Here is a 27958-nt window from a genome sequence, read left to right on the forward strand (position 1 = left end):
TTCTGGTATGTAACAGTGTTCCTCTGCTGTAGGAGGAATCATGTACAGCAAGCACTAGGGGACAAACATCTCTCTGTCCTCTTGATTACAACAAATAAATACTACTGGGAGAGGAATACATCTTCCGTGAGAGTGTACATGGAGCAGGATGTATTTATGAATTGGAGCAAAGAAATTTGAAATGTCAATCTCTCCATGAGCAGCAGGGTAGCAATGGTTAGTTACAGAACATTTTCTGACTCACTCATTCAAACTTTGTTTTACAGCGCTGACACACATTCATGACAAGCAGCTAAAATGCTGCCTAATAAATATCGCCTCCGTTTTTATGCCTGCTTTGAGGTAGCCCTAATTAACCAGGCGCTACACGCACTCCCCAGTGACATATGTCCAAGCCCGAGCCAAAAATAACATTGCTCCGAAGGAGGAGAAGGTGTGTGCTTTGTTGTCCGCCATTTAAGTCGCATGCGTAGGTATCTGTGTTGCACACTGTGTGTGTCTCTGTGTTGCTTTTTCCAAGGGCCTCAGAATCTCAAGATTTTCAATTCCAATCTGGCTGCACATTTGCATTAAGAGTGCAGGCCTGGGTCTCTGGTGGAATCTCCCAGAGGAGTGCTTCAGAGGCCGAGGCCCCGGGCTGTGAGAAGAGCCTGCTTCCATGTGAGTGAGGCTCGAGCACAGCCACCTGTGAGAAGGGTGGAGGAGGAGGAGGGAGGGAGGGAGGGATGGAAAAGAGAGATGATGAGAGGAAGGTGATGAATAAAATAAAGACAGGAGGAAAAAAAAATAATGAATCTGTTTTATATTTGTTATTCATACATATGGATGCGTGTCACTATGGTTTGCAGAGGTGGAGGTGAAGATGTGGTAGACTGTGATCATGGAGGGCAGAGGAGGGCTGAGCAGGCTCCATAAACCCATCAACTGTGCAGTGAGGTGAGGAAACAAGCTTTAAGTTATCACAGGAGCTTCTGCACATAAAGAGTGGTGTGTGTGTGTGTGTGCGTCTCTGCACACCTGTAACAACTTTTCTGCTAAATGGATGTTTGCTCTGCATCATCTCTTCAACCTCCTCATCACTCTACTTCCCGCTTTCATTCACCTCTCACCTCAGTTTTATTCTTTGAAGAATGTTGGCCTGCTTGACTCACTCTCAGTTTTTAACCTTCTGCATCCATGTAGATTTTCAAACAAAGTCGTAAACACTATGTAATAACAACACTAATATATTTTCACCTTATCAATATTATCTTTTTATGGCAAACATCTTAGCCAACAATTGCCTGTTTAACCATCCAGCAGGTAAAGAGGAACATTAGCATTAATTAGAGCGGCATTTCTGCTCACCTGGCAATCACAAGCCCAATATTTATTGTCCTTTTAGCTTTGTTTTTGGTCACCGCCAACTCCTGAAGGAAATGTCTGGCCCTTTAGCGGCTAAACGCTCCACTGTGTTCACCAACAAGCTACCAACTGTGTCTGTGTGCTGTTCAGTTCTAAGCAGGTATCATACAACTGGAAATGTGATTGATGAAAGCGGTGAGAGTGAACCAAAACACTTAAGTTGCTGGCTGGAAAACCAAAACAATGAGCTGAAAGACGATAAAATGCTGTGTAAAGCTGAGGTTTTCCGTTTCATAAAATGAGTTTTATGTAACTACTGTTTTCAATCAAGAAAGTAGCAGCAGAAAACTTTATTGCAAAATGGTAGAAATAATATAGACTTCATAAATTCAAATGTACCCAATTCCTCAAACTCATTGTAACTCTGCACTTAGATTATTACGCCACTGTGCTATTCAATGCGAACCCAGTCATCCACCACTAACCCAAGAGCCAAGAGTTGAGAAGCTGATCCTTTTAGTCCAATAGTGATAATTGGTTGCGTCAATTCTCGACACAGTGTGGTTTCAAGAAACAGCTGTTTCTTATACATCATTTACCCCACCCCCCAAAAAAAGAAAAATCCACATTTGCACCTATAGGTGCCTCTAAATGGTCACTAAGAGCCAGAACCTCAGGTCCAAAACATTATCCACATTTTTGTAGCTAATTGATATTTTTCCACAAACAGCATCCAGTAAAGTTCTCTAATGGCTTTAAATCTTAATCGTTGCTCTAGACTAGACATGACATCATGGCAACAGGTAGCCCAGTTTGTTCCACGGGTCTTTAATCATCAAGATTGCCATCATAATGGCTGAGTGCGCCGCTAGTTCACAAAAGAAGGCCTCTCTGTGTGGAGGAGTCAGATAAGGTATGTCTCTGCTTCAAACAGAAGAGAGGAGAACAGTGTTTCCTTTATTTTGATGATCTCGGATAAGACGATACTCCAAAACCAATCCGTTTATGAATACCTGGAAGTTGCAACAATTAACATAACTGAATAAAGATGCTTTCTAGAAATGGTGCAGTGCAATGGACTAAACAACCACAGATGGCTCTCAGATTTTGGACAATCAACAATTATAGATACAAACCATCACCAAATGACCAGACCCCTGCCAAAACACAATCAACCTCCTGTCAACACATTCACTGCACTCCTTCCTCTTTTCTCTCTCCTCTTCCCTTCTCTTCTCCTTAGCCCTGCATGTTGGATGCCTCGGTGTCAGCCACACCAGTTATTCCCCTAATCCTAAACAGATTGGCTTCCGCCACAGAAGAAAACCCTCAGTCTGGCCGTCTCCTCTGTGCTTGCTCCGCAGAAACCCCATTAATCGGCAGCATATGGCGATAGGTTATGGAATGGATTATGGGCCTTGCAACGTATGTGGTCCGCTGGCTGCTTGGATGCTTGCATGGTGGTGTTCAGGGACACACTCCCTAACGAGGAGACAGAATTGATCGGCGCTGTTCTCACTTTTACAGCCGCCCCAACCAAAGGGGGAGGGGGACAGTTGTCAGTCATTCCTAATAGTTGCTCCCCTCAACAGCGGAGTCAATGGCTTTCTCCCTGATGTGAACATTGCATAGAAACTCATGCGGGGGGCTGAACGTGTAATTATCAAACTTGGAGCTGCTTATTAAGATGAGAAAGAGGACAGGGCGATTGTGTTTCTTTTATTTTTTGTTCCCTGGCACAATAGAGTAAGTGGAGGTCTGTGAAATCATGGCGAGGAAGAAGGATCTGAGAGGAGGAGGACAAGAGAGGGAGAGGGGAGGGGGCAGAGGGAGAGAGAGACATGGGGAGAACGAGATAAAGGAGAAAGAGACAATCAAACACACACATACTTGAACATACGTACACACACACTAGTCACAGAACATAATAGTGAGGTAAGCACTGTTCTATTTTTTCTTCTGCTGTGCCAGTAGGTGGTAAGTGTGTGTGTGTAGTAAGTGTGTGTGTGTGTGTGTGTGTGTGTGTGTGTGTGTGTGTGTGTGTGTGTGTGTGTGTGTGTGTGTGTGCCTCTAAGGGGGTGGGTAAGGTCTCACAAACACAGCTGCAAGGCCTGCTCTGCCTCTGTCATTTGTACAGCACTAGTCTGCCAAGGGTGAAAAGTGACCAAAATTATCCAAGAATCCAGGGTTAACGGGGTGTGTGTGTGTGTGTGTGTGTGTGTGTGTGTGTGTGTGTGTGTGTGTGTGTGAGTGTGTGTGTGTGTGTGTGTGTGTGTGTGTGTGTGTGTGTGTGTGTGTGTGTGTGTGTGTGTGTGTGTGTGTGTGTCCTAATTCAGGAGGAAAGGGTGAAAATTACACCTCTGCACACATGTCCAGAGAGTGGATCATACACTGGGTGGTTGCAAAGCCTTCTCAAAAGGGAGGACAGTGTGTGAAAGTGTTTGTGTGTGTAGGTGTGTGTGTGTGTGTAGGTGTGTGTGTGTGTGTGTGTGTGTGTGTGTGTGTGTGTGTGTGTGTGTGTGTGTGTGTGTGTGTGAGTGAGTTAGTGCAATAGATCAGACAGTATCACTTTGTTCATTTGTTTCTTTGTCAACATGATATCTCAGGCCCAGTCCACATGTACGCGGTTGTTTTTGAGAACAAGGTTCTCTGTCTCTCTGAAGCGCTGTCAAGATCATGCCAAACAAACGGGTCGAGATTTAACCATGATTTAAGACATGTTGGCCAATCATGCAAAGGAGAAGAAGAAAAAGATGTTTTCCAATCAGAAGACTGGAAAAAAGCTGTTACCGGAAGGCTACCTGGCTTCAATGCGTCGTCCAAAACCTGCAACATTGGCGACAGTGTCTGTGTCGTGAGAGTGTTGCATAATGTGACCTCCGTAGTGCTCCTCAATATAGTGGAAGAGTAAAAAGTCCTGTTGTGTAAGTATAGTAAGTTTACAAGAATACTCCAGGGGTCATCTTTAACTTTGTATCTGTGTGTTCAGTGAAGACACTGGTCCAGGACGTTAGCTTGGCGCAGGATCTGGATGTGGGAAAATAACTCATGCTGTTAAGTTATCCGTAAAGTAATGTATTTACTTTAGAAATGAGTATAATGAGTAATTAACTACATTCACAAGTAACTTGCCCGACAGAGCCCACGTACATTTAGTTTAAATAGAAGATTATTAGTGTGTCGACTTGGTCCCAGGCAATCACTTGCTGTATGCGCAAGCACACGTGACTGTCCATTATGCCTGAGTGTGTGTGTGTGTGTGTGTGTGTGTGTGTGTGTGTGTGTGTGTGTCGGCACATGTATGGCTGTAAACAATGGGACTGGTTCATAGACGACACTGCAAGCGGCCCAAGGCCAGAAGGACGTTGGCCCACAAACAGCTCATACAGACGACTCCCTGGCTTCTTGCCCATTATCTTCCCCCAACCAGCCAACCAGAATTACAGTGTTCTCTGGCCTTTACGAAGGCTAATGAATGGAATCAGTAGCAAAAACCTGAGGAAGCCTAAAAGACTTAAAAACATAAAAACTTTGAAAGGACTGTCTACTCACCCAGTAAATAGTTGAGAAGTAAATGTGTACTCAGACCTTTTGGATGGTGTATCTGGTGTATCTAACAATCACAAAGGTATCATCACGCTCACAGTTTAAAAATGACAAGTGAAAATACTTGATGTCTTTGCAGATGATAGCCCTCTTTTATTTAAAAGTAATCTAATAACACATCAAAGAAAGATGAACAGGTCAGTGTTCGACTGATGAACATGCAGTTTCTGGAATAAAGAAAGTGATGTTCCCAACCTTTATGCCCTTTAGTGCAAAGCAATCAGACATGATTCAGAGAGCTGCATTTTTTTTTTATTTCATATGATTTGATTGCTATCCAGAATCAACTGGATTTAATTTCATTAGAGCTAGGGGCTAACCTCTTCACACTGCTGCTGTGTACAGTGTTCAGTGTAACTGATGATATTATCAGGTATATGTGTGCTTTTTCTTTTTTTCAATGCTTATTATTCTGAGCTGCGGATGTTCACATAATGGAAGAGAAGAGGTGTTTTACTGAACAGGTCAACTCAAAGTTACATCATTCTAAACTCTTTATCATCTCTTCACAGAGTAAAAAGCATTTTTTAAAGTGTGCACTTTATTACATGAGAGGATTTTTAGGAAACTACTATAAAAACACCTGCATGCACATGGTTGTGTTTGTGTGTTGAGGGAAAATTGATTTTGCCTTGTAAAAGAAACTTCAACAACAAAATGCCACATATTTTTGTTGTTTGTTTTTAATGCATGTGAACATTTATGGTATTCTTATAAGTTAATGGCTACTAATAGTTTCGACAGCTACAGAACGAGTATGTTGAGGTTGATTAATTGACTCAGTCTGGATGAAAAGACCAGGTTATCGTCTCATCTTATTTAAGGCAGGTGGGTGGGTCATTAACTTTGCTAATAACGATCCAGCCTATAATCTTACTTTTAAATTACTTTTAGGAAAATCGCATTTTCTTCTGCAATGATGGTGGAAAGCACCCAGTGCGACCCTGAACTGCCCTGCGTTTCCCCTTTGCGTGTGTCGAGATCTGAAAACCTCCCACACAATCCCAGACTGCTCTTGATCAAAGGTACAGTGTTATTAAGAGAGCCTGAAACTATGATAAAGGAGCTCCTGTTACAATTAGTGAGAAGTTGTACTTTTTCACCGATACCCATCCACCATTGTTGATCGTACGATTGCGGACATGAGAGCATCGGCTCTGACCTGTGTTTGACAGTAATGATCGCGCCTTGACCTCAGGCTTTTTTGTCTAAGTGATGATGACCCTGCATGTATTTTGTTGAGACATGACTAAGCAAGATCTAATGCAGATGCTTGGGTGATATGATGTACAACACACCACTTGTTCGATTAGAAGCAGGATGGTTAAACAGTTAGGGAGATGATAGAGTTTCACTAACTCTAACCCGTGTTGTTGCCCTCTCTAAACTTTACCTCCGTGAACCTATAGGACTCGTTAAAACCGCAGCTGCACTTTCAAACCTCATATCCTGGTATGCATGCATGGGAACTTGTCCTTTTTCCTCTGCAGTCCCCCCCCCCTCCTTGCATCCCCCCATCCACTTCCTGCTATCTCCAGGGCCAATCTAAAGCTGCGCTATTACAAGTCCTGTACTCGGTGTGTTGGCGGCCGATTTAGAACATCAACACCATCAATCAACCCGCCGATGGGGCCAACCAGCTGGCTGAACCGTCCTGTCCCACTGCCGGACAATTTGTCATCCGACGAGGCCAAGTTGCGTTCATGTAACTACACCCAAACCTTTCTCCTCTCTGTCTCTCCCTCTGCTAAAAACCTCTTTTGATTACTTTTTGACTCGCCCTTTCAACTACTTCCTTGAAGCCTTGGCATCTCAACTCACAACAGCCTCTTTACCAAAAGCTTTTCAATTCTTTTTTCTTTCGCTCCATATGAAGATAATAAACACTTATAGACAAGGCTCACTTGGCTTTCTCTAGACTGGAGGTTTTGTTTCTGTTCACAGCTAGTTTTATTCACTGTTTTTTGACATTACTTGTACTGGAAAAATAAGCTGTGCATTGGTAATTACAAATGTTTTCCCTTTTGCTTCATGTGGTTTGCTGAGATGGGTCATTATCCACCAAAATATATGGCCAACAAATAAACAAACAAATAAAAATGCAATGGAGAAATCATGAGTCATTGTTCTATAAACCATTGGATATGGCTACAAACTACGCAAATATTTCATTTTATGTACATTTCCGGTATACTTGAGTGATAATAATAGAGTAGAACATACTTTATATGTTCATAAAAGTTGCAGACACGGTCGATAAAAAGGAAGGCTTTCCCCAAACTAATAAAACAGAATAAAGATTTATCTTCTAGATTCATGTCATCAACTAAAATGCCACTGAGACACTGCAGCTTTCTCAGATTAAATGTCAGTTCATTATAAAAATAAATCTGTATTACTGCAGCTATACATGCGACAAATGGCTTTTATAAAATCCCTGTAACAATGATGTCATAGATTCCTCATCACCCCATAACACACACACACACACACACACACACACACACACACACACACACACACACACACACACACACACACACTCCCCCTCTTAATTGCTCAGTGTTCACTGCTTTGCCTTATTACTTGGTCGCTCTCACTCTCCGGGCCAGCTGAGAGGCCCCTGGGGGCACTGTGGGGGCCTTAGAGTTGTCCAAACACCCCAAATGAAGGTCTGGGGAAGTTCCTTGCTCTTTTGTCTCTGCCGTCTCTCCCAGGGAAACAAGTGCAGCACAGTGCGCAGACTTGGGAGTGTGTCTCCCGGGGTCATGATATGGCTGCTCGGCAGTCCTTCGCAGTCACGCTACTATTTCTCCCCTTAGCACCCTGCCGCCCTGGCCAGCCAGACAGCCGACCCCAGCTGCACAACTGGCTGCCCTCTACGAGTTCAATCAGCCAAGGTCACCAACAATCAACCAGTGATGATGCACATCTGTGTGTCTGTGTGTGCGGGCAGGAAGGTCTCCAGCAGCACGCCTCATCTGAATTCTTTAAATTAAATAGCAACGTATCTCCCATTACACACAAGAACAAGCGACCGTGCGCACGTACACACAACAAATCACGTTGTTGCCATCTGCAGAGAGTTAATTTAGATGATCAACTTTCAAGTGTGTGCAAAGGATTAACAAGAGTCTGCAGCAAATCACAGGCAACACTCCAAAAGAGAAAATGATTTCTGCTAAACAGAACCATGCACCAAAACATGGGCGGCTTTTTACACGGTCGCACGCAACTTTATTTGCCTGTAAATAACTTTCCAACATCCCATTCAAGAATTGGAGCGTTTGATTTTGGTTTTATGAGAGCATGTTTTACAAATGCTGCACTGGCCAAGAGAAACTGTACCTGGCAGTCATGCTGAACGAGGCTTTCCTCACCTTCTCTCCGTGTTAATGAGCCCAGAAACAGCTTCGATCCAAAGCCAAAGTAGATTACATGCAGTGCGAGGCCAAACATATTGCATTGACAAACATCGGTGCTACAAATTCTGCTGAAAAGATGCCGAACTGGATTCCATGACATTGAACAGAGACTGCTTCCAACAGTTGATATTTAAAAATCCCATTACATAATTTATAGAAACCTTATAAAAACATTTCTGCCGTTTGTGAGGAATGTGCTATATTTGCATGTAATCACATACTCTACTACATACTGGTGTTCTTTGGATCCCTGGAAGAAGAATGTGTTTAGGGGCATGGGGGAGCGATTGGAGTGAAATTACAACAAGCATAAATTGGACCCTCGGCATTGACCTTTCTTTGAAAAGTCTTAATGACAAATCACCACTTTCCCTTTCACCTCCTAGTGTTTCATCTGGACTCTACCCAGGGTGCTCTGCTCGGATCCTGAGCACCGCATCATTGGCCGAGCCGCTTAAGCCTCGCCCATGGCCATATTCTCAAGTAAACCTTTTGGTTTTAAGCCTGCCTGGACTTCTGTGCTAAACTTACGTTTACCGTTACCGCTTTGAAAATGCAGACTAAGGCAAAGTATGTGGGAACTGTGGCACTTTGTTGTGGTGCAAGGATTGATTCTGCGTCATTAATACCCCTTGTAGAAAATAAAGGTTGAATGATAGATCATACATGTCTCTAACAATTTCTTCCCCCTCTAAATTTGGAGTGTGTGAATGACAACCAAACTAAGGAAACATTCAAACAGTCCTACATGTGTGGAGTAAAGCCTTTCTTCTCTGCTTAAATGAAGATGTTTATTTTCTCTTTCTCTCCCTGAAACATGTGAAATTGACGATGAACAGACACACTGTGCATCTTTGTTTGAAAATTAATCGAAGGAGAAGAAACAATTTAGAAACAGTAATGACTTTACCAAAGTGTGGGGGGGGGGTTCAATGCCTACTCTTGCATACCTTCCTCTCTGTTTTATCATTAACTTCCCTCAGTACAAATAACAATAAGGGGGATTTAATTTAAATTGATACCAAAGGGGTTAAAGTTAACAAGGACTTCATACAGTCTTATCTTGTGGACACAGTTTGATTGTTAACAAGCAAATTAAATTCTCACAGGGGGATTTCCTGGTTGTTTCGATAGAGTACTAATAATTACATTTTTTTACCTGACCAGGCTGAACAAACATACAACCCTTGACCTTAGTGCAGAAGAGAGGATTGTGTCCCGTTCACAACATGAAACCACAGTCCTGACTGATGGCTGCCAAAGCTAAATCCAAGCCCAGGTGACCACCAGCGGTCCCTGTCTGCAGCCCTCGTCATGAGGGTCTAACTACCTAATAAGTGGCTGTCCCAGGTTTCCTGGACATAGTCCAGACCCACAGAGGCCCCCTTCGAATGGACGCCCAAAAGCATAAGGAGAGCTTCATTTATCAATCAGACCAATCACAGACTTTTCCGGGGCTAGGGACGGCCACATGTTGGGGATTAGGCACACAGATTTCAGTACGACCAAATTGTGGAGGGTTAGTCAGTTAGAGATTATAGCAAATCAACAATGAAAAGAGTTGGATTACACTACAGTTGCAGCTGGATCGATGCGCTGCGGGTCTCACGTATCAATGTAGAGTCAAGACACAGTCGCCACTGCAGCCACACATGACAATATAGGATAATGCTAAACGCTAAACGCTAAACTACCGTTTGCTAAAATGTACTGAAAATAAAGTAATGACAGATTTGTTTTTGCTTTGTAAAAACACCACACATATATATTTACACACTAATAAAGTTTAACTTTTTCCAGTCAATCACTCGTTTGCTGTTTAAATAAATGTTTTCGCCTGGCCGTTTATTTAGGATCCTATACTTATTTTAGATTTTTGTTGCGAGTACTCTATAATAATTTAATGTGAGTACTCGAACGTGGAAATGACTTACAAAGCACACCCCTTATTGTAACAGTAGCATAGAGGAGTAAAGAAGAGTCATACATTTGGCAAGCTGACCTTCAGTAATACTTATACCTTCATTCAGCTTACATCAGCCCCCATAAGATACTGGTCATACCAGACCAAGTAAGTAACAGAGAACCCCTTGAGTGTGTTGATTTGACTCTTGTGAAGACATCTTTTCATTTGTAAGAGGAGGAGTTAGTTATTTCCCCCTTTAAAAGTAACATAGTCTGCATCTATAACCTTGTCTGTAGCATAAACTACATGATCAAACATGTCCAGACGGACACTCACCACATCCACAGCATGAGAACTCAAATGTCAAAGTGAGTGTGACATCACTGCATTACAAATAAGGTTCATCAGAAAGTTTCGGAGTAGATAATTATTGTTACCCAGCCAGCCCGAGAGCCGCGAGCTGTGAGACTGATTCAGAAGCCGGGGGAGAGAAGTGAGCCGTCACCGTCACCTCTGGCATGTTGTGTCACTCCTGCTCATTTCCATCTCTGCACACAGACGACGGACGAGGCTCTGACAGGTGTCAGAGAGGAGCAGAGCAGGTCTTGTCACTCATTCACTCAACACACTGGGACACACGCACACTTTGATATACCATGACTATAACTAGTGAGAGAGGGAGGTGTGTCTGTTTCTGTGTGCGATATAGAGAAATAGAAAAATGACTGGGGAGGGGAAGAGGGAGAGAAATGGGAGAAAAGAGACACATGGGTGACGATAAATATGGAGGCTACAAACAATATGTAAAGATCCTCTTAACATATCAAGCAGACAAAATAATTGAAGGAGTATATAAAGTCTGGAGAAGGGAGGCATACTTGTTTGGCACATTGGGAGAAAGGAAGGCAAAAAAAGGTTAGAAATCCAGGTAGCCAGCATTTCAACATGGACATGTGACATGTGTCATCCCTCACAAAGCCCCTTTTGTGGTGCTGATCTTAGGATGCGTCACAGCACAATAGATACACTTCAGGCCTAGAGATAGCAAAGGCTCAATAAGTATGAAGGAGAGAGAAAATGCATCCTTCTTGGCCTAAATGAAGAAAATTATAACCATATTGACATTTAATTATTTAATTTTTCTCAAGTGGGATTATAAAACACCTCGGATTTCAGTCGTTTGAATATACCTGTATGTAATATTGAATATCTGCCGGTTCCAGCATTTAATTTACGTGTAATTTATTTGTAGCAGTCAATGAAAATATGTGTCAATTCACCATGCACCATTGCCAAAGACATTAACAATTATTTTACACAGAGGACAGCTTAAGCTAATGACTTTGTGTCAGCATGAAGATAGACTTTGCAGATAATGGGTACTTCCAATAAGAGTGCTTTTCACAGAGGGGGTTATCACCTATGGTAAGAGTGTACGAGTGCTTTTCACGTACAGTATAGGTCCATGGCATTGGACCATGGACCACAGAGGTAGTACACTATTAGCGCACATTACTGGAAATAAATTAGCATGTAATTTTATAATTTTATTAAATGATCATTTGGGAGGTCTGAAAGTACAGCTGCTGCAATTGTGATTGAAAGTGGACTATCATGCATTTATGCAAAGACAATTTAAATCCTAAAAAAAAAAACCTGTGAGTGGAATTTGTGCCAAATCAGTGTTGGGAACAAGTATTGCCAAATGACTATTGTGAATATTGGGAGTCATATGCTGTGTATTCCAACCATATAGCCAGTCTAGCTCCACCAATAGAGGTGTCATTGTTCCTCAACTCTAGATTTCAACTAGCGGCTCAGCGAAATGAAGCTAGACCCCCCATATTTCATTTCTCCCTCGCTGATAGCATTTATCAGCAGAGTCCTGATAAAAACAAAATATGCAACTTAAGCCCGAGCAGGGCTAAGCCGCCGAGGTGGACAGGATTACCTGGAGGCTAGCCGGGACAGGCATCAGATTGTACTGTCATAAAGGGCCATTAGCCTCTTGGCAAACTGTACCTCAAGCCTAAGATGACAGAGCTTTTCAAGACGGACAGGGGGGAAAATATGAAACTTAAATTCGTCATGACAGACATCTCAATGAATAAGACCCCCGGAAAAAAAAAATCTCTGTAGAGCAAAACAAACATAAAAAGATCCTTTTTTTAAATACATTTTTTAAAAGGTTGATTTGATACATCTGGGAATTATATTAGCAAGTTTGAAATAATCTACATCCACTGTTCTCTACTGCATGCACGTATTTATATGAAAAGAGAGACTGGGTTTCCACACAACACACAATGGAGTAGACTTACTGACTGGCTGGGATTAAATTTAATACAGGATCTTGACAGACATATCCTGGAAGCATATCGCTCTCTCTGCAGATTTCCTAGGAGCAAAGCTTACATGTATTTCTTGGATTTGCCTCATTAATTGGCTGGTTAAGTCCCCTTAATCCACCATGATCACTTTCTTGTATGTCCTAGGGCATTTCTTTAAGCTCATATATCCCGCTATTTTCTTGTCTTAATACTTCACAGCTTTGACAACAAAAGCTCAAACACAACTAAACTTTCTAAGGTATGCACACGCTCCGTTTTGAGTGGCACCATAGGGAGCCTCCATTTTGAGGCAGGGAAAATGACAATGAAAAGTGTAATTGTTGGGAGGGGGTGTCTAGACAAAGTGTCCACAGGTACAGCAAGTATACGGCTAGACGACACAGCCGGCAGTCTTCCTATGCGCTGTCACTTTCTCTGACAAGTGGAAGAAGAGGTCTTGTCTGTTATCTCTGGGACGTGATCTGGATTATTTGGTGACACACACACTCTTCTCTCTCAAATCTCCACCCATTTCCATCCATCCACCTCTCACTGTGCACTGCCTCGAGGCCATATCATGAGCGGGGCCTGTGATAAAGAGCCAGGCAGTAGTGGGGGGGGGGGGGGGGGGGGCTTCAGCTGGAGTCTTCCCCTGTCTGCCCTGTCTGTCTCTTTCAGTGTACTTACAGTGGCTGCCGGCCTGTCCTTTCCCAGAGGGCTTTGTGAAAGGACAGAAATGTGATGCTGGTACTCAGACATAAGTTGTGATGGAGTCTGTCTGCGGTGGCCATGTTGTATCTGCCTTCTCTGACCCCCCCCCCCCCCTATTTTACCTGAGCAGAGAGACTCCAGGCGCCAGGCGCGGTGTAACTGCAGTCTCAGGTATGCTGGGCGGACGTTGCAGCCACTTCCCAGGGCTTCACCTGCACCTGAGACTGAGTGACGCGGGCACCAGAATCAGCTAGGGAGTGCATCTCAAGGCAAGACAGGCTGTCATTCATAAATCAAATCCTCTATCGTGAAGATGTAAATGAAATTGCAGATAACCCGATTGAATTTGATTGCACCCGTCATTTCAATCCTATAGTCTCTTTAAAAATGGTGAGGCAAACTTATTCTGTTGTCAGAAATATTGTTAGAGTCCGACCCTGAGAGCAGATAACAACTGAAGAGCTACTCTGTATATCGCAGCTATTTTTAATGTGTTCATTCCACCTGCTCTGTTGTAATTTGCTGTGTTTCTTTATCTCATGTGACAGTAACCTGAATATATTTAGGATTTGAACAGTTGGTAGGACGACACAAGACACTCAAACACGTCAAGATATGTATCTTTCAATATATTTGGACATTTTATAAAGCAAACAACTGAGAAAGTTACCTGCAGATTAATCGCCGATGGAAAACAACCATCAGTTGTCGTCTTAAAAGTATCAATAATTCATTCATTACTTCAAATTAAAAAGTCTTCAGAAGCGTTACCAAATTTATTCAGATTTTGTGTGCAGACATGATCTGATGTTTTAAATATTATTTTTGCCTTCATGCATTTCTACGTCTCACTGGAATGTAGCTATTTAAACACAGAGCATTTACTTTCTGCACTTTTTTTATCCATTTCTTGTTCCTCTTTCCTTCGACTGTTGTGGCATTGTCATGTGTAAAGGCTTAGGATGATTACAAAATAATTTGAAAATAGAATAAGTACGTAGAGCCTAAGTTGAGGTTTGCTCCATCTGTCAACATATGACAGCTGCAGAGCAATTTTCATTGTGGTGCGAGTGGTTTTGTGGTAAATGTGCGCTCTCATTTATCTAAAATACATCCTAAGCTGTGGCTGCCGCTTCATTATTTGAGCAGGCCACATGGGTTACAATGTGCATTTGTTTCTAAAAGAAAGATCTTTGCTGAAATTTGACTGACTTGTCTGCATATGTTTTGAGGAAAGAGGACTGTATAAGGCTTTTGTGGTTGTGTCGGAGAGAGAGAGAGAGAGAGAGAGAGAGAGAGAGAGAGAGAGAGAGAGAGAGAGAGAGAGAGAGAGAGAGTGTGTGTGTTTGGGAGAGAGTGAAACATACAGAGAGAAATTCAGAGGGGAAGTGAGAAATTGTTTTCTGTTTTCCCAAATATTTTCAAGTATTTTGAGCTTTGCTCTACCCTTTAAATGTCAAACCACTGTTATTGAAAACCATTAAAGCATCCCGAAAACGCGTAAACAAGAAAACACATGCTTTACAGTAGCCCTACCTTTATCTGCATGCCTAATCCAACAGGTACAGGACAGTCGTAAACAAAACACAAACTTTGTACAAGGATTCCAATATTTATTTACTCCATTTATGGATAATCTAAAAGTATTTTACGCGTGTTGCTCTTCACATCTTTAATTAAGGCTCCACACTGTTAGAGTTTGACATACTATGATGAAAGTAGAGCCCTTTCATTAAGATCTGTGCATGTTGAATTTACAGAATGATCAGCAACTTAGTAGGAAATATTCACTTCCACCCAATAATTATTATTGTTAAATTATTTGATGCACCATGCACCTGTTGTAATCTCAATGACACCACAACCATGTGGACTGGGGTACTTCTTTTAGTCTTGCATATTTTCATGCAATATGTCAAAAATACAGAAGCTAAAGACCGTCTGTTTCTGTTTCACTGGGAGTTTAAATATTTTAATGTCACATCTACAGTATGACAAGCCAGTAAAATGTAGGCTATTGGTGATATTGCTTAGGCTACTGGAAATCCATACTCATTTTACAAATGAATAAAGATAAGACTCACATACGGTAAAAGTATTCAAACTTAAAGAGTAATGTTGTCTTTGAAATACACCGAACAAATCAGAAACCTCATTTAATTTAGAATACAAATAAAATAAAATATAGGCCAGCTTTTATAACTTTAAAAAAATGCATTCATCTCAAAAAGGTTAGGCTAATGTACTGCCCTTTTTATCAAGTTTATGCTTAGGATACTTACTGTATGTCTGTCTGTTTCAATGCTGTCTGAGTGAATGTTTATGTGTTTACATGCCGAGGTAAGAGCACATGCATATTAATGTAAAGCACATTGACTTTAGTTTTAATTAAATGTGCTACATACAAAAGGTTACCCTTCCTTGTCTTGCCGTAAAGCATGGTGACTGCTGCACTTTCCTGCGCAGTCAACGCAATCTGTAGCCGCTCGAGCAGCTGCAGCCGCCCTCAAGTCCTGATAGGGAGCCATTCATTACAAACAGAAACACAGCGTCAACACTGCTAACATGGCAGACAAGAAACAGACCGTGGACCTGGGCTTACTGGAGGAGGATGATGAGTTTGAAGAATTCCCAGCCGAGGGTAAATATTACAGATAATATTTGAAGTCATACTTCTCTTGTTTTCTTTTTGCTCACCATCGGCGCCTGTTACGGTTTGTTCGGTGCTGGGCCCTGCAACAGTGACTCAGCTAGCCTAGCTATGTTAGCATCAGCTAGCCTAGCTATGTTAGCGTCAGCTAGCAGTTAGCTACATTTCTGGTAACACGCCACACTGATTTTAGCTAACTTAACATACATTGTCGACTCATGGAGCTTTCTGTCTTCTAATGTCAGTTATTGTGCTTGTATTACTTCACATTCACTTCTATGTTAATTTGCTAGCGTGTGTATGTTAGCTCCCCTGTTATCGTTCATGCGAGCCAACAAGCTATCTAGCTAACGTGTTAGCCATTCAGGTAAACAGTGAGCTATAACTAACTTAGTGGAAGTTTACAGTCAATAGTGCTTTACACGTTATTGTAGATTTGTCTACAGTGTTTTTATTTTCTAATGTTGGTGATATCCCATATGTACAATTCCTAGATTGGACCGGGCTGGAGGAAGATGAAGATGCTCATGTTTGGGAAGACAACTGGGATGATGACAACGTAGAGGATGATTTCTCAAATCAACTGAGGTATCAATACAATTCACAATGTTTAGCTACACCCCCTCATAGGCTGTCAAATTTAAATAGCACAGCAGGTCAAGAAATTGAGATGCTGCAAAATAGTGTGAGTTTATTAGTGCACCACGTTATTGAGTTCATTCTTGGTGTGTACTAATTTCTTATACTTGATGCCATACAAGCTAAATCGTCTTGCATGAAATCCAGTACATTAGTCACACACAGCTCTTTAATTAATTATTTGAGATATACTAACTGTAACGGATACTAACCAACATGGATAAATACATCCTTTAGTGACAGACCTTTCATCCAATAACGTGCACAGTGCAGTAATGAAATGACAAGATGTTGATCTTTGAAAGATTTCCAAATATCAAGGATAATTTATTGCCATTATGCAACGCAGGGTTGCAAAATGAAATGCAGTTGTAGCTTAGTCCACTACGCTACACATGACAAAGCAGAACAGCACAAAAACAGCCGCACATTCCTGTGCACCTCCGGAATTTGCAACAGGAGGAATGCAAACAAACAAAAACTATTTTTACAGTTTTGGCTTTTTGTTTTATATGCAAAGGACTTAAAGGCATACTAACAACATTTTCACAACAAAAAAAAAAGATGTATAATTTCCTCATAAGTTTTATCAATACACTGTAAATAAAACCGGATGAAATCCAGTGCACAGCTCAAGATGGAAAGTTTTCTATAACGTACAGCTTGATTTGTAGTCGTAGAACTTGCAGTTCCAAAAAGGTTGATATGTATAGAGATGTAAATGATATTTGGTTTGTTATTTTATATATATATATTTGTTGCATCTGTTTTCTTCTGGGAAATTAAAACATGTTAGATAAAGTGATTACACACTGCAATTCATTTTCAGTTGGATTTTATTTGTCAAGTGACCTGAAGCACTTCAATTTTGAGATTTGCTTGAGTAAAAGTAAGAGACGGTCCTGTGACTTGGTGCAGTTTTGTAGAAAATGCATTTTACTTCATAGTCAATGTTTTATTATGAACATAATTGATGTAGTTTTCCGATGTTTACATGCTGTCAATTGTAGTCCTTAAAAAGAAAATGTGAATCGTCAGGTAATTCTTTAAAGAAATTGGGATTCAACAAGGAAAATAGCAATCTGTGCATCTGTAGTTTAGGAAGCTACTTAGTGCAGAATGTTCTTTGAGCAATATTAATCATATTAATGCATCTTCAATTTGGACATTTTAGGAAACCAATAGTGTGTTTGTGCTCTTGGCGTCTTTGCCGTCATCATGCAGCTCCTCCATAATAGCTTAGATTGTTGTTAATTAAGGGGACCGCTGCATGTTTCACTTGTATCTGAAATTGTGCTGTAAACCCCTTCCATTATACACCTCCTCAAAGTTATCATGAGATCTGTCATGCTTACACTCACACTTATTGGAGAATCAATAACTGTTGATGGATAAGTGGCTGGTCTGTTTTTATTGGAGTACACTTTAGACAGTAATATGCTGTTGTTCTATTTAGGCCAATTATGATAGCCATGCTATTAAGTTGTTTCTTAAAGATATCATTACTGTTATAGGGCACAGCTACCATATACATATATATATGTAATAATCAAATCCATAGCTGCACGCATTATGCAATATTTATATATTTTTTCACTCCCATCTCTTAATGGTTCTCACAATCAATAGCAGAGGGTACTTATGCCTCAACCATCCACATTTAATCATCTGACTTGATCTTTCTGTTTTTTCTTTTACTCCCTGCAGAGCTGAGCTGGAAAAACATGGTTACAAGATGGAGACGTCTTAGCGGCTGACGAGGCCTTCGATATTGGACGACATTGAATATGGACATTTATATTTGAATATTACTGATTGACCCCACACCATCGGAGGAGATTTGAGGGATTGTTAATTTGTTTCTTTTTTTGTAAGAAATATTAATGGAAGTAAAGTGTTTGGAGAAAACCGTTCCTTTTTGAGTGTTTTTACTTACCGGCTATAATGCAAGTGTTTAGACTATTACATTTATATATAATACATTCGCTATTGTTTACACATTAGATTACATTTATTTTACTTAATATTTAATCTGATCTGGTCCTGGACTGGTCTAATCTGAAACAACTGAATTGCATTTCTTTAGTAATCACAGGAACATTGGTGAAAATGAGTTATATTGGTGCATTAATACAATATAATTGCCTTCATAACTCTATTTCATGCCGCATGACTAATGTTAACGGATGCTGGAATGGTCATTACCAGGAAAAACTAGCCCGTATAATAAGTCCTTGGACTGCTCTTATTCTTTAATGCATAAACTAAATCCATTTAGTTTTTGTATGGAAGATGACTCAGGGTTTGGCTAAAATATCTGCAAATTACAGTCTTTGTAAGAGTTGTTGATCTCCTCAGAAGCACACAGGCCAAGTCAACACTATCTACCTGTAATGGATGGTTTGTTATTGCCCTCTGACACATTGTGCATTTATTTTGGACTACATGAATTTTGCATGATATGACTGAAGTTCAGGTGCTCAACGGAAACTATCCGAGATATTTGTAATCATTTCGGAGAAACTTTTATGTAAGGCTCTGTTTATTGAAACTGTCAAAGTGATGTCTGATGTCTGCGTGACAGAGGAAGAGAGGGGAAGTGTAAACAGGGGGACATGGAGATGTACATAAACTGTGCGCTGTGGAAGTACACACAATGCAAACAAGTGTGTTTGTGGTGCATGCTCCACACATACAGAGGCAGTTCCTCTGCACTGTGCTGTATATCAACCCCCTTCCCTTCTCAGCCCCACAGCGCTGGGCCGAGTCCCTGAAGGAGAGATTATCCACTGCTGTATTTGTCAGAGACGGGGAGGGGGTCTCAGCATGGGGCCTCCCAGCCTGCCTTGCCTGGGCCTGCCCCTACTGCCAGCCAGGCCCTTCTCTTCCGCTTTGCACAGCGGGGACTCTCGTACTGAACCAGGGGCCAATTTATCCCTGCCACACTCCCCGGCAAAATGATTTCTCCCAGGGTCCTAATGAGCTGAAATAGATGCCAGTAAGACCAAGGCTGCAAGAGCAGCTTTCATCCTGAAAACAACATTCATCCTCTGCCTCTAAAAGTGTAACGTAACCTAAATACATTTACTCAAGTACTGTATTTATGTATAGATTTTGTACTTCTTTCAAATGAAAATGTAGCTTTTAAATCTACTTTATCCAAATGATGTAGCTACTCTTTACTTTGAGTAATTGAGTTTATTTTTAAAATGTATGATTAAGCTCAGAAGTTCATGCAGTGTGTTCATAGACTGAGGGAAATCCCCATGTTATCAGGGTTAAGCCTAAAACAAAATAACAAATAAAACCCCATACATACAGTGAGAGACTTTTAACCTCTTTCCAACACAATCAACTTCCCAAGGATATTCCAAAACGAGCGTCTGTATATTGAAACATGGTAGAATTAGACGGGTCACTGCAGCAGAAACATGAACAATTCAACTCGCTATAGCAAAGCTCCTGCGACAATAATATAAATCACAAATGTATTCAGTTTGTAACGATTGTTTTATCATAAGATGATTCCTTTTAGAAAGTCTGGCCTTCCTCTTCCAGTGTACAGTGAAACGTCCTATTATCACCTGCTTCCAAAGGTACAGCACCACACTTGTATGTATCGACTGATATGACCAGGTTCGGCATCCTATAAACTGTCAATGCGGGAAAAGTGTAATGATTGTTAGAGTTTTACAACATTTTATAATATCAAAGACTTTCAATCAAGTGAAATCTAATATTGATCAATTCGGCTACATTTAGAATAATTTCTCCGCCACCTCCTTCCTCCTGTGCGTGGTCATTCCTGCTCGCTTTTGTGAGTTTCCTCTTATAGTGCTGATTAACCAGCAGCACAATTTGCATCAGCTTATATTTGGAAAGTCATTCTGCACTTCAAAGTGTTATACTCAGATTTTGGCATTAAAGGCTGGAAAAGGTGGAAGCGGAAATCTGTTAGCTCAGGTCAAGCGTTTAAATGTTGGCAACTGAAAGCACGCTGACAAGCATCTGACAGTCTCTCGCTCTCTTCTGGGAAAATGCAAAATCCCTGTTTACTACTAGTTATTATCTCAATCAGCTGCATATCACAGCCAAACAGCTCTCCTGGGCCCATATTGTGATTGAAAAGACAATGCTCCAGCTGCTGCTGAAATACATGTCAATAAAGAAAATAAATATTTTGTTGGCAAGTACAGCAGGAAATAAAGCAAGGTCACATGCTCATCAAGTGAACTCAAAGAGCTTTGACTCATACATAGGTGATCCTCGGATCTGTTTATGCCCTTGAAACTAAGAGCCCTGGGCCAGATGATTATTCTAAGGGTTGGGAAGTCGGTGAAGTGAGAGAATCGGTAAGTGAGAGCAACAGAGGAGGACCTGTGACCATTTTGTTTGTGCTGAGAGCATGAGATTGGTCCCTTGTGTTTGACGCCATGAGGGCCTCGATGGCCCCTCAATATTCAACCTCGCACAGATCGCTGGGCTTTTCAGTGTCTCTGCACTAGTTCTTCTTTGATCCCATTTAATCGTTACTTTAATTTGTGCAAGCATTTTTGTTGTTCCTTTGTGACCCACATGATTCCCCATCACATGTTCGAGAGGGCTCACTGTGGCTGATATTGACTGACTTACAGAGGCCTGAATATTTTACCATTATTGAAAGGTTTTATTTTACATTTTTCAAACAATAGATTACTTTCTAAAAGAGTTGTCTTTGTGTTTGTGGTAGCAAAGTTTAGTCTTCATACAGAAACCCAAAGCCAAGTGTATTACTTTCAGATTACATTTGGGTCAGTCTATATGGGGACTACTGAATGCCTCAAATTCTGTAAACAGATTTTTGTCTTTATGAAAGACTAGATTCTTCAAAAAGCATTTTTCTTATTTGCAAATCGTTTTCCCCCGGCCCACGCAGTTCTGAGACCACATGACTCCATGCGAGAGAGCAGCCAATGGAACTGTGGCGAAGACAATTTCATAACACTTCATGTTGGGAGATGGCAGATCCATTGTTCTCAAGGACCACAAGCTTGTGGGCGAGAGTCCCTGCTGTGTCTACACTGAGGAAACACATCAACCTCCAAGGCTATATTTTCCTCTCTTTCCTGTAGACACTGGAAGCTACTGTGACCATTCGAACTCTCTCCTCACCGCTGCAGGCCCTGCTCTTTCCGCTTCTCCCCTCTTCAATCCCTTCACCACCGAGCCAGGGAGAAGACGAAGCTGTCTCTGCACAGCTAGGAAGCAGGCAGCTGCTACTATAATAGCTGTAATTGCACGTTTCTTTTGTTGGGATGAAATTAGCGGCGGGGCTACAATACTACTAAAACCCCCAAAAACCTCCAAGTAAAGATGGAAGGGAGAGAGTAAAAAAAAAAAGACACTCGGGGTTCACCGCTGAGACTGCCAACCCACTGCCGAATGGCCCACACCTGCACGCTCGCACCCCCGCTAAAGTAAACACAGATAATAAGGTATAATTACTTTAGAAAATAATAACGAGGAGCAACCCTTCAGACCCCCCTACTCCCGTTGACAAAGGGCTGCCTGTTTATTGTGGGGGGTGAAACAGCCCCAAAGGACGCTGGCGAATGCCCTATCAAAAGACCTGAGGGCCCTACTGAGGGTCCCTTATAGGACAGCCATCAGTGTCAAAGAGGACTGGGGCTTTTAAGTCGCTTCTACCCTAACTGCCTCAATTAACCAGTATGGATTGACCACAGGCTACTTTTTCAGCTCTATTCATTCTCATCAAAATGATCCTGTGTTGTTTTGAATGGTTGTCCCTTTCTTTGTGATCACAAGAATATGTATCTAAAAACCTCCGGCAAGGCCGTTTACATAAATTGAAAAAATAATGCACGTATGCGCAACGGGATTCAGATCTGCTCCAAAATGTAATGTATTCTCCCATGACCCATGCTACTCCCTTCCACCAAGAACAAACGTTAAACATTTTGGGAAATACATTTATTTACTTTCTGGCAGAGAGTTGGATAAAGGGATGGATATCACTTTCATAAAGCCCAGTCATGGACCCAAGTAGCCTAGCAATGCGATTCTGTCGAAATGGTCTATTGGTCAGTTAAACGTGAAGCTATGCAGCTAGCAGATGGTTAGCTTAGTTCAACATAAAGATTGGAAACAAGGTGAAACAGCTAGCCTGGATCTGTCCAAAGGTAACAAAATCGGACTATGCCAGCACCTCTAAAGCTCTAAAGCTCACTAATTACATTTTTATTTTTTTTAAATGCGTGTAAAATGACATTTCCCGCTTTTTTTTTCTGGGGGGTTGTGGTTTACAAGCAGTTGCCAGGCAACCAGCAAAGTTGGTTGCACATAAAAATAGCGTTTTTTCACATTTTTGTACGGAAATAACAAACCCTTTGAGCTTTACAGGTGCTGGTAGGTGGATTCTGGTCACATTTGACATAGCTGGGCTAGCTGTTTCCCTCTGCTTTCACTCTTTGTGCTAAGCTAAGCTAACTGTCTGTGTAGCCTTATATTTAACTAACAGTGGTTGTATCAATCTTCTCATTTAACTCTCTGTCCGAAGGCGGTATTTCCCAGAAAGTCAAAACATTCCTTCAACTATCTTTCTGTAGTTGTGTCTGATTTATCTCCTTCCTCTCGTAACCTCAAGATAACTTAACTAATTTATAAACATGGCAGAAGCACCGCGCTCAGTCAATATCTTGGTTATATTTTCCCGCTTTGCTCCAAAAACCTTTCTATTGGAGTCATCACAGGTCAGCTGAAAATGAGGATAAAGCCAATTGAACATGTGGACATGACACTGGATATTTAAGACAGTATATAATCACGCCACGGCATCACCGTCACTTAAACACGCCCGGATTTTAACCCGATCTGACATGTTGGCACACAGAAAGAAACAGATGGGTATGTTTCAGTTTAACGCTATCCCTGGTGGTTGAGTCACTATGAAAACACAAGGCTTTGGTTTGATGTCAGGACGGATTATGAGTGCCTTGTTTCAGCCGTGCAGTTTATGACATGATCCATCTTGCAGCTCTTTGACAGATAAATGCATAATTTAACAAAGGCAAAAAAAAAACAGAGACATAGTACTGCCCTACAACGCCAAAACAAACCAGAATATGACCAACAAGATATTAAGTCATAGAAGTGTGTCATTTCTTTTTGGGAAAAACAGAATACAAATTTGTAAAACTGAGTTAAATTCAAACAGTGACTTACAGCTAGATAGATAGCCTTAGTTGAAGCTAATTTCATTTTTTATGTTTCCTGCAATTTAAAAAATCAAAGCAGAGTAGCAGTAACTGTCGTCTCTGCAGCCTCAAGTGAAGTTCACATGATTTGAGGCGGTTAAGCTTCCTTTAAATATCACATTTCACAGCCTTCAGATCCATGAACTGTCATAAACCTGGCTGATAGTTAGTCTTCATTAAAAAAGGACCATGCACAAGAAATCATTCATCTCAAGATAGATTTAGCTTTTAGCTCATTTTCATCTTTGGCGCCTACAAACACTAAACACTAAAAACATTCATTTACATACAACATTACATATAAATACCACCACATTCACCCACCCGGTTATAAAAGCCTACAAACCGGCCTACGCTGTAAAATAACACACATAAGTGAAGTAGAAATTCTCACTGAGTAAATGTTTTGCATCTATTTAACACAAGTTTTAGCGGAGTCCAATACTTTTACCAACACAAAGGGGGATAATAGCTGCTGTGATTAAGGGGTCTAATGTAAAGTGAATCACTGTTGCATGTGAGTCATCCTCATGCCATCATTAAACCACAATGTGCAACCAAGCCGAACGGCCCTGCGAGGATGGCAATGTGTTTTTAACTGTGACGTCTGTGCCCCCCGCTGTGTTTCCTTCCCGAACAACCATGATACCTGGCAATTAGGGTGTTTGTTTTTTATTTGTATTCCAGATTTTTACCCCCATCCCCTGCCAAACCTCCAATACTTGAACACCGTAACAGCCATCCACCTGTCCTGCTGCACTTAAAAGCATTGGACAGTGAAGGAAGAGAAATTAATAGGGGCGACAATTTAAACACCGGAGAGGCTTTTTCCGCCAGAGTAGTAAAGCACACTTGATGTTATTATCATCTCTGGTGAATTATCAAGCCTCTGATAATTGTAATTAATCAATCATCAGGCTCACTCATGCACCCAGCATCACTGTAGATCAACCTGAGCAGTGGTGACCTATGAGAAATCAATGTGCAGCCATGATTCAAGGCAAGCTTCTTTCACTTTGATCAAGTAAATAGAGCATGGTTAATTACATGTCACAGTATCTGCATTGTAACTGCACAAGAGAGGGAAACATTTGCAGGAAAAAGTCCATTAAAGACCTTTAACATTGCACAATCCAATTCAAGTGAACATTAAAAGGTTCCAGGACAAATTGTACCCTCAGTTAACATCGATCATTTTCACCACATTTGACCAAAAGAACTTCACCACTTCACTGTGTGGCCGGGTTCAAAACAATAGCATATGTTTAAAAAGAGTCCAATGACAGACAAACTCATAAAAGGATATAACATTCTCTCTCTCTCTTTCTCCCTTTCTCTCTTCTCTCTTTCTCTCTTTCTCTCTTTCAATCTTTCTCGCTGTCTTTCGTCACTTTCTAACTCTCTTGCCCACACGCATGCACGCACGCGCACGCACACACACACACACACACACACACACACACACACACACACACACACACACACACACACACACACACACACACACATGGCTGGGTGGGAGGCCTTGGCCCAGCCACAGTCAACTGGTCCCAGTCCCAACAAGGAAACAATTAATCATGTGTGAGCGGCTGTCTGAGTGTCTGCTCTCTGGACAACAACAACACTCAGCCATTTATCTCCCCTCGAGGCAGGACAGCCAGCCAGCACACCACGCAGGCATGCACTCTCTCATCCTCACACACTCACAGATGTGGAAGAAGAACAACAACAAAAATGCACACTCTTCCAAATACACACAAATGTGCAAAAATGTCCCCGTACAAAGCGTACATACACATGCATGGAAAACACATTAATGCAAGAACACGAACACTTTCAAAAGCAGACAATTGCCAATGCACGAACACACACACTCACACACAGGTGCTTGCTGTTTTGTCATCCTAATCAGATAGATGTCAGCACGTCCTAATGGCCATGATGACATATACAGGAGCTACATGTTGCTGCCTCGCCAAGTCCCTAAGATCAAAGACAGACTAAAACAACTCAACTTTCTTTCATAGTTCATTTGAGAGCAATGCCTTTTCCAGTTGCCTTTGATATTTCAAACTCTGTTTGCTGTTCATTACGCAAAAAGAGAATGGAAGGACTGGGGTATTTGTCTTGCACTCTTCTGGGATGATGGAGCAAAGTTGAGTTGACAGTCATTTTATTTCAGGAGATTTAGTCCTCTCTAATTTAACTCTTGGTCTTCCAACATGGCAAGGCAGGTTATGAGTGAGCTAAAGCAGGCATGACTTAGTGAAATGAAATAGGAAATGTGTCGTTTATTCTCCATTGCTGCATCTACCTCAGACAGGGGGTGGTTTGTGGGCGTGTGCACATGTGGTTGAGTGTGTCCGAACACCATGTTGGTTGTGTATATAAAGTGTATTTCTGTATATGTGTTAGTGCATGTTCAACAAAAAAAGGGCCCTAAACCTAAAGTGGAGCAAACAAAGAGGCCGGTGTGTGTTTCAGGATGGGGCATCTGGATGGCATCAGGAGAGGATGGCAGATTGGTAGTGACACAGGTTACTCCTGAGGTCCCTGGTGAGAAACACATTGCCCAATCTGCAGTAGAAAAGGAACTTTGAAAAGCCACTGTGTAAAAGGAGGCATTACAATGTTTTCCTGCAGCTAGTTTTTTTTTTTTATTACACCACCCACCTCTGGCTGAAGATAGGGTTGCACTTTGCAGGTGGACCACTGGTAAGAGTTAGCTTGCAAATGAAAAAACCAAGACAAGTTTACACAGTGGACTCCATGCCCCAATCATTGTATGACAATCCCTCCTGTTAGCATGTATGGGAAGAGTTATATTTTATACATGATGCGCAGTTGAGAGAAGAATCAACTCTTTGAGATGATGAGCGATACCAAACAATATAGTTGTCTCAGACCTAGTCCACACGTACGCAGGTGTTTTATTTTTTTTAAGTAACAATTTGGCCTTTCATCCACATCCAAGTCAGCATTTTAGGTCACTGAAAACAGAGCTTTTTCAAACTACGCTAAGGTGTTGACAGGAAAAGAAGCGACGCGTCGTGCAACGGCAGCATAAATACATCCATGAACATGCGGATATGCAAAATAACCCCCTGCTAACAGGACTTTTAACATGCGTACACATAAATGTACGCTTACTCTTTCTCTATATTGAGGAACAGAGGTGTCAGAATGCACTTTGGAGGTCACTGCTATACACTCCCACGACACAGACAACGCCACCAACAACGCCAGTGTGAGCAGGAGCTGCGAGATCGCTGATGGTATGCCGCTTGTGTTCTACCGGCATATACCGTTTCCTAATGGCATGTGCCGCTTCCAAGTGCCACTGTCAGACTGTTAGACCAGTCACGTCATCAGCCACATTTCCATCTTGGCGTCACTCAGTGTATGTGTGTGTTTTGCTGCCCAACCTGCACACTGGCCTTGACGGCCCTTCAATCATGTTTTTACATTTTCATCTGGACATTTGTTAACTGTGCGTGTGTGGACGGGATTCTTTTTTTTAAACGAAGGAGGAACAACCAGTTTACAAAAATGCCTCTGTACTAAAATAATAATAGTAACCAGCAGCTGGTTAGCTTAGTTTATCATAAAGATGTGAAACAAGAGGAAACAGCGAGCCTGGTTCTGTCCAAAGGTAACACAATCTGCCAATCGGTACCTCTAAAGCTCACTAATTAACACGTTATATCTCGTTTTAGTAAAAACAACACCTTGTGGTTTTGTGGGGGTTATCTGCCAGACTTTGTCTTGGCTGGGTATAGGCGGGTGTAGGCGCGTTTCTGTGCTAAGCTAAGCTATCCGGCTGCTGGCTGTAGCTTCATGTTTACCTTACAGATGTGAGAGTGCTATTGAGCTTCTCATCTAACTCTTTGCAAGAAACTATTCCAGCACTATTCCTGACACACATGTTTTTCTATCGAGTGACATCTTAGCGTCTTGGATCAAGTGTGCTGTTAAGATGAACAGCTAACCCACATCTATACAACACATCCTTCAAAGGCCTTTAATCACACTATTCATGTTACATTCTGAAACTTCCTGCGCCAACTTGAACTTCAATTAAGTCATTTAGACGA

At 41.5% G+C, this 27958-nt stretch overlaps 1 long non-coding RNA gene across 1 annotated transcript; it reads left to right on the forward strand.

Moving 5' to 3' along the window:
* Nucleotides 1–15805: 15805 nt before the first annotated feature.
* Nucleotides 15806–18520, forward strand: LOC115015735 (uncharacterized). Its single transcript, XR_003833024.1, has 3 exons — nucleotides 15806–15963; nucleotides 16467–16560; nucleotides 18319–18520. It is a non-coding gene; the product is annotated as an uncharacterized LOC115015735 (long non-coding RNA).
* Nucleotides 18521–27958: the final 9438 nt, after the last annotated feature.

The sequence above is a fragment of the Cottoperca gobio genome, chromosome 11, assembly GCF_900634415.1.
Source record: "Cottoperca gobio chromosome 11, fCotGob3.1, whole genome shotgun sequence".
In the NCBI taxonomy this organism is placed as follows: Eukaryota; Metazoa; Chordata; class Actinopteri; order Perciformes; family Bovichtidae; genus Cottoperca; species Cottoperca gobio.